Source organism: Mirounga angustirostris, unplaced genomic scaffold (genome assembly GCF_029215605.1).
Source record: "Mirounga angustirostris isolate CCGP_5_RB_7025 unplaced genomic scaffold, mMirAng1.0.hap1 SCAF_2, whole genome shotgun sequence".
Lineage (NCBI taxonomy): Eukaryota > Metazoa > Chordata > Mammalia > Carnivora > Phocidae > Mirounga > Mirounga angustirostris.
In genome coordinates, this window is record NW_026991710.1 from 139,845,850 (window position 1) to 139,855,057 (window position 9,208).

Genomic DNA, 9,208 nt, shown 5'->3' on the forward strand with positions numbered 1-9,208 from the left:
AAAGAAATCAGTGCTTGTGCTCTTTTCTAGGATTTTTATGGTATCAGGTCTCACATTTAGATCTTTTTTCCATTTTGAGTTTATTTTTGTCTATGATGTAAAGAAGTGGTCCAGGTTCGTTCTTTTATATGTTGCCATACAGTTTTCCCAACACTGTTTATTGAAGAGACTGTCTTTTTCCCAGTGCATATTCTTGCTTCGTCAAAGATTAATTGACTATACAATCATGGGTTTATTTCTCTCTATCTGTTCTATTGATCTATGTGTCTTTTTATGTGCCAGTACCATACTATTTTGATTACCACAGGTTTGTGGTGTATCTTGAAATCTGGAATTATGATATCTCTAGTCTTGTTCTTCTTTTTCAAGATTGCTTTGGCTATTCTGGGTCTTTTGTGGTTCCATATCAATTTTAGGATTATTTGTTCTAGTTCTGTGAAAAATGCTGTTAGTATTCTGACAGGGATTGTATTAAATCTGTAGGTTGCTTTGGGTAGTATGGACATTTTAACAATATTTGTTCTCCTAATCCATGAACATAGAATATCTTTCTATTTGTTTGTTTCATCTTCATCTTCTTTCATTAGTGTTTTAGTTTTCAGAGTATAGATCTTTCATCTTCTTGGTTAAATTTGTTCCGAGGTATTTTATTCTTTTTTTAAAAATATTTTTGAAATTTTTTTTCAAGATTTTATTTATTTATTTGAAAGGAGAGAGAGAGAGAGGGAAAGGGAGGGAGGGAGAGAGAACAAGTGGAGGGAAAGGCAGAGGGAGAGGGAGAAGCAGGCTCCCCACTGAGCAGGGAACTGGACATGGGGTTTGATCCCAGGAACCCATGATCATGACCTGAGCTGAAGGCAGACGTTTAACCAACTGAGCCACCCAGGCACCCCTGGAGGTATTTTATTGTTTTTAGTGCAATTGTAAATGGGATTTTTTTTCTCAGTTTCTCGTTCTCCTACCTCATTAATTGTATATAGAAATGCTGTGGGTTTCTGTATATTGATTTTGTATCCTGTATCCTTACTGAATTCATTTATTAGTTCTATTAGGTTTTTTTTTGGGTGGAGTCTTTAAGGTTTTCTATATATAGTATCATGTTATCTGCAAATAGTGAAAGTTTACTTCTTCTTTACCAATTTGGATGCTTTTTATTTCTTTTTCTTATTTGCTTGCTGTGGCTAGGACTTCCAGTACTATGTTGAATAAAAGTGGTGAGAGTGGACACCCTTGTCTTGTTCCTGACCTTAGAGGAAAAGCTCTCAGTGTTTCAACACAGAGTGTGATGTTAGCTGTGGGTTTTTCAAATATGGTCTTTGTTATGCTGAGGTATATTCTCTCTAAACCTACTTTGTTCAGGATTTTTATCATGAATGGATGTCATACTTTGTCAAATGTTTTTTCTGCATCTATTGAAATGACTATGCGGTTTTTATCCTTTCTCTTGTTAATGTGATATATCACATTGATTGATCTACATATATTGAACTACTCTTGCATCTCAGGAATAAATCCCACTTGATTGTGGTGAATGACTTTTTTGAATGTATTGTTGGTTTCTGTTTGCTAATATTTTGTTGAGGATTTTTGCATCACATACATCAGAGATATTGGCCTGTAGTTCTCTTTTTTTGTGGTGTCTTCATCTGGTTTTGGTATCAGGGTAATGCTGGCCCCATAGAATGAATTTGGAAGCTTTCCTTTCTCTTCTTTGTTTTTGGAATAGTTTGAGTAGGTATTAACTCTTCTTTAAATGTTTGGTAGAATTCACTTGTGGAGCCATCCAGTCCTGGGCTTTTGTTCCCCGGGAGTTTTTTGATTACTGATTCAATTTTATTGCTGATAATCAGTCTGTCCAAATTTTCTATTTCTTCCTGATTCTGCTTTGGGAGGATATATGTTTCTAGGAACTTATCTGTTTCTTCTATATAATTTTTCAGAATATTCTCTTATAATCCTTTGTATTTCTGTGGTGTCGGTTATTTCTCCTCTTTCATTTCTGACTTTGTTTAGTAGTTCCATTTTATAAAGCATAGTATTTTATTTTATTTTATTTTAACTTTATTTATTTTATCTCTTAATCCTACACCCAATGTGGGGCTCAAACTCATGACCCAGAAATCAAGAGTTGGTGCTCTTCCAACTGAGCTAGCCAGGCGCCCCAAGCAATGTATTTTACATTAATTGACTTTGAAGTTAGTACCTGAAGTAGAACAAAAAAAAAAATGGTGGGACTGTTAGGATACACTATTGACAGTCAAATTATAAATGTGAAAATAATCTTGCATATCTTGAACAGAATGAAGAAGTATATTAAAAGACTGATACTCTATGACCAAGTGGGATTTATTCCAAAAATGCAAATGAGGTTTATAGTTTTAAAAAACTATTAATATAATCACAATATTAATAAGTCAAAGAGGAGAAACTGTATGATCATCTTGACTGAGGCCAAAAATGCATTTAACAAAATTTAATATCCATTTCCAGTGAAATCACTCAATAAAGTAGAATTAGATGATTTTTTTTCCTTAACTCATTAATGTCTGGAGTAAAATAGAGGTGCCACTAGTATATTAAAACAAGGAACCCAATAAGAACTGGAATGGAAGGAGAAAATTGTCATTTTTGGAGGTTATTTTTTTTTAAAGATTTTATTTATTTATTTGAGAGAGAGAGACTGAGAGAGAGAGCACATGAGAGGGGGAGGGTCGGGAGGGTCAGAGGGAGAAGCAGACTCCCCGCCGAGCAGGGAGCCCGATGCGGGACTCGATCCCGGGACTCCAGGATCATGACCTGAGCCGAAGGCAGTCACTTAACCAACTGAGCCACCCAGGCGCCCTTTGGAGGTTATTTTAAACTATATGTACAAAATTAGTAGTTGGCTTATATACAAAAAATCCCTAGTCATAAAATAGAGTGGCACACAACACATCAATTTCAATAGCAACAAAAATTTAAATTAAATAAGAAAACCTTAACAAGAAGTGCTATATGAAGAAAATGATCAAACTTTATTGAGATCTGTTTGACTCCAAATACAATGTTGATCACTATGCCAGATGAAAATATATTAATTTATAGATAAAGGTAACATTTCAAATAAGTGGTAAAGAAAAGTCATTCGGTAAGGGTTTGGGACAATAGATTAGTCATCCATCCAGGAAAAAAAAAGAAAAAACCAAACAGATCAAAATTTTAACTCCTTACATGGTAAATACCTTCTAGATGGATCACATATGTAAGTGTGATAGATGACTCAGAAGTACTAGAGGGAAAAAAATGGATAAATATATTTCCCTTTGAGATACAGCAGACTTTTTAAAACTGTGTCACAAAAATTCAGAAGCCAAAAAGGATAAGACTGATAACTTTGACTTTTTAAACTTTTGTGTTGCAGACAACCAAACAAAAAATGAACTTAACAATTCACACTGTAAGGAAGGGAGAGAGAGAGAAGACAAATTAGGAAAATGTTTCATAACACGACACATAACAAAGTGCTAAAAATAAAAATAAATGTGTACATATATGGGGGAAACAAAAAGAAAGATGACAAAAGAATACAAGCAAGAAATTTATAAAAAGAAGGAATTAAAAAAAAAAGAAGGAATCCAAATAACCAATAAGCATAGGAGATGTTTAATCTTTTTTTTAAATTTATTTTTCTTTCTTTTTTTTAAGATTTTATTATTATTATTTATTCATTTGAGACAGAGAGATACAGAGAGAGAGCATGAACAGGGAGAGAGGCAGAGGGAGAGGGAGAAGCAGGCTCCCCGCGGAGCCAGGAGCCAGACATGGGGCTCAATCCCAGGACCCTGGGATCATGACCTGAGCGGAAGGCAGACACTTAACTATCTGAGCTACCCAGGTGCCCCAGGAGATGTTTAATCTTATTAGGAATCAAATACTAACTAAGTAAAATATCAATTAAATACCATTTTTTGGATCTCAACAAATTTTTTTTTTAAAGATTTTATTTATTTATTTGACAGAGAGAGATACAGCAAGAGAGGGAACACAAGCAGGGGGAGTGGGAGAGGGGGAAGCAGGCTTCCTGCGGAGAAGGGAGCCCGATGCGGGGCTCGATCCCAGGACTCTGGGATCATGACCTGAGCCGAAGGCAGACGCTTAATGACTGAGTCACCCAGGTGCCCCAGATCTCAACAAATATTGAAAAAGTTAACATTCAGAATTGGATATGATTTCAGGAAATGCATACTTTCATGTCCTATTGGTGGGAATATAAATTGGTACAATATTTCTAGAGGATAGTTTGGCAATATGCATAAAAATGACCTAAAACCCTACATATAGTAATTTATCCAAAAGAAATAAATGAGTAAGCGAGAATAGATGTAACCATGGGATACCTCATGTGGCTCTTTTTATAATGGTAGAAATTCAGAACCAGCCTAGATAAGTTGTGTCAAAGTAACACATGGATTCAGTAGAATACACTGCAGCCTGTAGGCTAAAAGGTGCACTGGCCACCACCCCAGTTGTTCCTCCACATTCCCCCTGCCATGTGCTCTGAGCCTAGTGCCCAACTAAGGAGCGCCCCCTGGATCAGGCCGTTGGCCTCCTTGTGGTCATCTTCTGCAAGTACTTGGGCAGGGATGGTTACAAGAACACCCTGGGCAAGAAGGACCTGACGGAGCTGATCCAGAAAGAGCTCACCATTGGCCTGAAGCTGCAGGATGCTGAGATTGCAAAGCTGATGGACGACTTGGACTGGAACAAGGGCAAAGTGGTAAGCTTCTAGGAATATGTCACCTTCCTGGGGGCCTTGACTTTGATCTATGATGATGATCTCAAGGGCTGAAAATAAATCAGGAAGGTGGAAACTCTCTATAAGGCCTAAGTCTAATCCAGTGGTGAGTAACTGTTCAATAAGTATCTTTTTTTGGTTAAAAAAAAAAAAGAATACACTTCAGCCTGTAAAACAAGAAAGTAGTTCTTTATTGATGGATATGGAAAGATCTCAGGGACAAATGATTGACTGAAAAGAAGCATGTTCCAGAAGAGTGCATATAGTACGTGATTTCATTTATGTAAAATTGCATTAATCTACAAATGCATAGAAATGCATAGAGAAATGTCTGGAGGATGTTCACCATACTGTCAGATGTTTTCTCTGGTGATACAATTTTAGGTATATTTTTACTTTCTTCTTTGTATTTTTCTGTCATGTCAGAATTTTGTTCATAGTGAGAATATATCATATTCTAAAAACAGCAAGCTAGTTTTAAAAATTGACCCTATTCCCCTGGGTGGCTCAGTCACTTGAACATCTAACTCTTGGTTTCAGCTCAGGTCATGATCTCATGCGATGTGAGATCGAGCCCCTGCAGCAGGCTCCGTGCTCAACACGGAGTCTGTTTAAGATTCCCTCTTTCCCTCTCCCTCTGCCCTCCCGCTTGTGCTCTGTCGCTCTCTCTAAAAGAATAAATAAAAATCTTTAAAAATAAATAAATAAAATAAAATAAAAATTGACTCTATCAAAAAATTTTTTAAAAAATTGACCCTAAATGTAGCTCCTTTCAACATGGGAATGCATGTGTTAGCAGGCTGCAACAGATACAGGAGAAATGATCATGTCAAGGATATTTCTCCCCTAAAACACCCTCAGTCCTAAAGAAGAATGCAAGAAAAGCTCAGTGACCAGAGGAGATATCGAGAGATATTTAGTACACTAGAAACAAGGTGCTTCCTATAGAGAGGGATAACTCCAGACTCAATAATGTGGCTTCAGAGTTCACGTTATATCCATGTAAAGCACTATTGACTCCCATGAAGGAAACATTTGCAGTCAGAGGCCAAAAAATAGTATCAGGGCAAGGCCAGGTATATTGCATAGCATTACCAGGAACCTACTTCTGGCAAAGAAACAGGATTGGTAATTGAACTATCAAATATATTCAAGAGGGTATTATGTTTCAGGAGAATGGAATGGATTTAGGAATAGATTTAGTCTTCCCTTCCCTGACCTGAAGCATTTCTGAGCACCAGCAACTAGTAGGCAAGATCTCCATAATATTGAAAGCAACAGGGCTTTATATTTCTACTTTTTAAGTTTTTATTTTAATTCCAGTGTAGTTAACACACGTGTAATATTAGTTTTAGGTGTACAATATAGTGATTCATCAATTCCATACGACACCTGGTGCTCATCACAGCAAGTGCCCTCCTTCACCCCCATCCCCATTTAACCCATCCTCCCACCCACCTCCCCTCTGGTAACCACCAGTTTGTTCTCTATAGTCAAGAGTCTGTTTCTTGGTTTGCCTCTTTCTCTCTCTTTTCTCCCCTTTCGCTCATTTGCTTTGTTTCTTAAGTTCCACATATGAGTGAAATCACATGGTAATTGTCTTTCTCTGACTGACTTATTTTGCTTAGCATAATACTCTCTAGTTCCATCCATGTCGCTGCAAATGGCAAGATTTCAATTTTTTTATGGCTACTCCATTGTATATATGTCACATCTTCTTTATCCATTCATCAATTGATGGACACTTGGGCTGCTTCCATAAGGCTACTGTAGACAATGCTGCTATAAACATAAGGGTGCGTATATCCCTTTGATTTCGTGTTTTTGTATTCTTTGGGTAAATACCTAGCAGTGCAGTTGCTAGGTCATAGGATAGTTCTACTTTTTCTTTTTTTTTCAGATTTTATTTATTTATTTAACAGAGAGAGAGAGCACAAGCAGGCGGAGCAACAGAGGGAGAGGGAGAAGCAGGCTCACCAAGCAGGGAGCCCGATATGGGTCTTGATCCCAGGATCCTGGGATCATGACCTGAGCTGACTGAGCCACCCAGGCGCCCTGTATAGTTCTACTTTTAACTTTTAACCTCCATACTGTTTTCTAGAGTGGCTGCATCAGTTTACATTCCCACCAACAGTACAAGAGGGCTCCCCTTTCTCCACATCCTCCACAACACCTGTTGTTTCTTGTGTTGTTGATTTTAGCTATTCTGATAGGTGTGAGGTGATATCTCACTGTAGTTTTGATTTGCATTTCCCTGATGATCAGTGAATTTGAGCATCTTTTCATGTGTCTGTTGGCCATCTGGATGTCTTCTTTGGAGAAATGTCTGTTCATGTCTTCTGCCCACTTTTTAATTGAATTATTTGTTTTTTGGGTGTTGAGTTTTATAAGTTCTTCATGTATTTTGGATACTAACCCTTTTTTGGATACATCATTTACAAATATCTTCTCCCATTCCATGGGTTGCCTTTTAGTTTTGTTGATTGTTTCCTTCACTGTGCAGAAGCTTTTTATTTTGATGAAATCCCAATAGTTTATTTTTGCTTTTGTTTTCCTGCCTCAGGAGATCTATCTAGAAAAAAGTTGCTATGGCCAATGTCAGAGACATTACTGCCTGTGTTCTCTTCTAGGATTTTTATGGTTTCAGGTCTCACATTTAGGTCTCTAATCCAATTTGAGTTTATTTTTGTGTATGGTTTAAGAAAGAGGTCCAGTTTCATTCTTTTGCATGTAACTGTCCAGTTTCCCCAGCACTGTTTTTGAAGAGACTGTCTTTTTCCCATTGGATATTCTTTCCTGCTCTGTTGAAGATTTTTTTTTAAAGATTTTATTTATTTATTTATTTGAGAGAGAGAGAATGAGGGAGAGAGAGAGTATGAGAGGGGGGAGGATCAGAGGGAGAAGCAGACTCCTTGCTGAGTGGGGAGCCTGATGCGGGACTCGATCCAGGGACTCCAGGATCATGACCTGAGCCGAAGGCAGTAGCTTAACCAACTGAGCCACCCAGTCGCCCTCTTTCCTGCTCTGTTGAAGATTAATTGACCATATAGTTGTGTGCTTATTTCTGGGTTTTCTATTCTGTTCTACTTATTGATCCATGTATTTATTTCTGTGCCCTATCAAAATACCAACAGCAATTTTTTTTTTTTTACCAGAACTAGAACAAACAATCCTAAAAATTTGTATGGAACCACAAAAGACCCTAGAGAGCCAAAGCAACCCTGAAAAGGAAAAGCAAAGCTGAAGGCATCACAATTCTGGACTACAAGTTCTATTACAAAGCTGTAGTGATCAAAACAGTATGGTACTGGGTACAAAATAGACACAGAGACCAATAGAACAGAATAGGCTTTATATTTGTTATAAATTTTCACATATACTTATCTACAGTTTTTTTTTTTCATGTAATGATGCCAGTAGGCACCCCCTAAATAAGTTTTGTCTTGAATAAGCTTCCTTGACACGGTATATATTGAGTCAAATTTTATATTCTACTGCAACTTGATTGAGAAATGTTAGACCCTGCTGCCTTGAATTCTACACTGTTCAGTTTGGACAAACGTCTTTATTTCTAAAAGATTTGGTCAGCCCAATTTAAAGAGACAGAGAAAGAGAACATTCCCTTATACCACAGGGGGGCAGTAAGGGTTAATGAGAGAATATTGATAAACCATTTTTAGGAAAAGGGGGAAAAAATGCTATTGATGTGCTTATTACATGTTGATAACTAAAAGGAATAAATGAAAGCATATGTAAATTTTAATATTTTCAGTGTTTCACATTCATAGACAAATTCTACCTTAGTGCCTTGCTAAGGAAAGTAAACAAACAAAATCCCCAAAACCTTCAGCTTTAGAAACCAAAGTTCCCAAGGTCAAAGAAATGCTAACAGAAGACAAGCTTATCACATTGTTCCAATGTTGTTCAGCCGTATCTATTCATTAATCACTAACTTCTGGATCTCATTTTTTTTTTTAGGAATGTGCATAAGCCAATTCAGTATAAAAACTGAAATGCAGAACCACGTATTTTGGAAAAAGGATTGAAAATAGAAAACTCATTTAGATTAATCAAACAGCTCTCTAAATTCTATTTAGCAAAACAAAGATTATCATGGGCTGCTAGTCTTTATTAGTTGCAAAATCTCTAAAGTCAGTGCAAGGTTCTAGTACCAACCGTAGCATCTCATAGAAACTTGAGTATTTCCTCCAGGGACCAATTCATTCATTGTTTATAGTCCTAACTCTTAATTTAATGCAATTTGGAATATCTACAACAATAATGACTTACTCTTTAGAATTTCTTTTTCAGCTTTGGGAGACTTACTAACCAAGCTCCTAGGAGCAGTCCAGTTGTAGTGATTCTTAAAAAAGGAGAGTACAGAGTCAACCCCAGCCCCTCCATGCCTCACTCAGGAATGCATGAGAATCTCCA

At 37.0% G+C, this 9,208-nt stretch overlaps 1 pseudogene; it reads left to right on the forward strand.

Annotated features, from left to right (window-relative positions):
• The first annotated feature begins 2,300 nt into the window (after positions 1–2,300).
• On the forward strand, positions 2,301–4,828 carry LOC123848817 (protein S100-A6-like; annotated as a pseudogene).
• The last annotated feature ends 4,380 nt before the right edge of the window (positions 4,829–9,208 follow it).